At 77.5% G+C, this 2500-nt stretch overlaps 1 non-coding gene across 1 annotated transcript; it reads left to right on the plus strand.

The window, feature by feature from the left end:
• The first annotated feature begins 2286 nt into the window (after positions 1 to 2286).
• Positions 2287 to 2439, plus strand: LOC138063109 (5.8S ribosomal RNA). The gene has a single exon (XR_011136702.1). It is a non-coding gene; the product is annotated as a 5.8S ribosomal RNA (ribosomal RNA).
• Positions 2440 to 2500: the final 61 nt, after the last annotated feature.

Genomic DNA, 2500 nt, shown 5'->3' on the forward strand with positions numbered 1-2500 from the left:
CCCGCCGCCGATTCCCCGCCGCCGGTGGGGGACCGTCCCCGTCTGCCCTCTCGCCTCCGCTGGCGCCCGCCGCCGGTGCCCGTCTCCGAGCGCCGCCCCCGCCCCTTCGCCCGACGGTGATCCGCCGCCGCCGGGGCAGGGGAGGGTCCGGCCCGGGGGAGGGCCCGGCAGAGCGGGCGGCAGTGCGTGGGAGGGTCGGCGGGGCTTGCTCCCCTGGTGCCCGCGGGAGGAAGCGGCGGGTGGAGACGCGAGCGAGATCGCATTCCGGGTTGGGACGGGTCCCACGGGTCCCCACTCCTAAGCTGTGGGGGGCGGACCCGGGGCGGGCTGCGGCGGAGCAGCCCGTCTAGCAGAGGCGGTGCGGACAGGCGTTCCGGGACGGCGCGCGGGGCGGGCGCCGCGCCGCGGCGGACCCCAAGCGGGGGCGTCGCGCGAGGCCACGCGAGGCGACGTGTCGTGCCCGAGCGGGCGGCCCAAACCACGGCTCTCCTCCCGGGCGCAGCTGCCACCCGGCGCCGGGTTACTGAGGGAAACCCCGGGCCCCGGGAGGAGGACGAGGTCGTGGCGGTGGGTGTCGGGCGCACCCCGCGGGTGGACGCTCCGCCGAGGGGCGCTGGAGCCGGCTGGCGGGTGCCGGGTTCCCCTCCGCGCCCCGCCTCGTCGCTGCCGCTGAGGCTGCCGCCGTCGCCGCGAGGCGGCGGTGGCCCGGCGGCGGGCGGCGGCGGGGGAGGCACCCCCGCGGGGATTTCAGGTCGTTTCCCTCACCCCAGGGCCAGGTACCTAGCGTCCGCGCTTCTCCTGCCTCCCCTCGGTGACCCACCTGTGTGGTCCCGTGTGCCAGCGTGCTCCTCCCGGGCGCTGCGCTGCGCGTGCCGCACCGGCCGTGCCCTGCCGGCCTTCCACGCTTCCTCCTCCCCTCCCTTCCCCCCCCCCCCACACCGCTCCAGCCGCCCCACGCCGTGCCGTGTGGGGGCCGCGCTGCGAGTCGGCCGGGCCGGGGGCGGCGGGGGGCGGCGGGGGGGGGGGGCGCGCTGGGAGGAAGGAGGAGGGCCTCCGGCCACCGCGGCCGCCGGTAGCGGCCCCCCCGGGTAGGGATGGCCATGGGCCCCGGGCTCCGGGCCCGAGGGTTCTCGGTCGGAGAGCCGGGCGGGGGTTTAAAGACTCGGGCGGCCCGATGCGACCCGGGGGGCAGCCGGGCGTGCTGCCGGAGGGGCCGGGGGGTCGGCGCGCGCGGGCGCTGCACCCCCCCATGCCCGCCGGCGCGGCCCGTGCATGCCCCGCGGGCAGCCGGGACGGAGAGGGGTACCCTGCCCCCTCTCTCCGCGGTCTGGTCTCGGCGGAGAGACGCCGCGCGGTCGGCTTGCGCCGGCCTGCCTCGAACGCGCGACCCCGGCGCGAGCGCGTGCTCGCCGCCGGGACGGCGAGCCCCCACCGCGGGTGGTGCGGACGCCGAGCCCCAGCGCATCCCTTCTCCTCCCTGGCCGGTGCTCTCAGTCTCCCGCCGTGGCCGTCGGCGGCACCCTTCCTTCCCTCCCCCCCCGCCCTGCCCCGGCACTCCGCCATCCGGCGCGCCTGCCTCGCTCTGCCCGACCCGGCTTCGCTGGGCGGCAGGCGGGCGGCGGGCGGGCGGGCGGGGGCGGCCCCTCCCGGTCTCCGCGTGGAGGCGGGGAGAGCGGGCGCCGTTCCCCGTCCGTCCCGCCTCGCCCGTCTGCCTGCCGCCAGGCGTCTGCCCGCGGAAGGGACGGGCGAGTGCGTGGCGTCGCTCGGGAGGCTGCGTGTGTGCAGGCGGGTGTTGGGTGCCGTCTCCGGGGCGGCGGAGCTGGAGGCCGGTGAGGCGAGCGAAGGAGCTCGGAAGCGTGCGGCTGGCGGGTCGCGGGCGCGCGGGCAGCGGGTGGCGCCGCTCCCAGCGGCGGCCGGGCTCCGACGCCGGGGCTCCGCGGGGACCCACACCCCGGTCCCTGAGGCAGGTGGCGCGGCTGGCGCGCCGCTCCCTGCTGGGCCAGGCCGAGCCGGGCGCCTGGGCCGGACTCGAAGCGAGAAAGGGGTTGTCCCAGGTCGGGAGCGAGGGCTCCCCGCCCCTCTCGTTCGGGTCTGTTCTCCCCCCCCCCCCCCTTTTTTTTTCCCTCTGTGCTTGTACGGTCAGTGAGGCGTGCCCTCTCTCTCCGCTGTCCCTTGCTCAGCAGCCGGCGTCGGCGTGAGGAGGGAGGCAGAGCGGATGGGGGCCCTCAGGGGGCTGCGAAAGCTGCCCGGTCCCCCCGCGCGCGCGGTGGGGACCGAAACCGAGACAACTCTTAGCGGTGGATCACTCGGCTCGTGCGTCGATGAAGAACGCAGCTAGCTGCGAGAATTAATGTGAATTGCAGGACACATTGATCATCGACACTTCGAACGCACTTGCGGCCCCGGGTTCCTCCCGGGGCTACGCCTGTCTGAGCGTCGCTTGACGGTCAATCGTCACCCCCATTGCCGCGTTGGCGCAGCGGTGTGCCGCCCCTCGGGG

Source organism: Struthio camelus, chromosome 31 (assembly GCF_040807025.1).
Source record: "Struthio camelus isolate bStrCam1 chromosome 31, bStrCam1.hap1, whole genome shotgun sequence".
Lineage (NCBI taxonomy): Eukaryota > Metazoa > Chordata > Aves > Struthioniformes > Struthionidae > Struthio > Struthio camelus.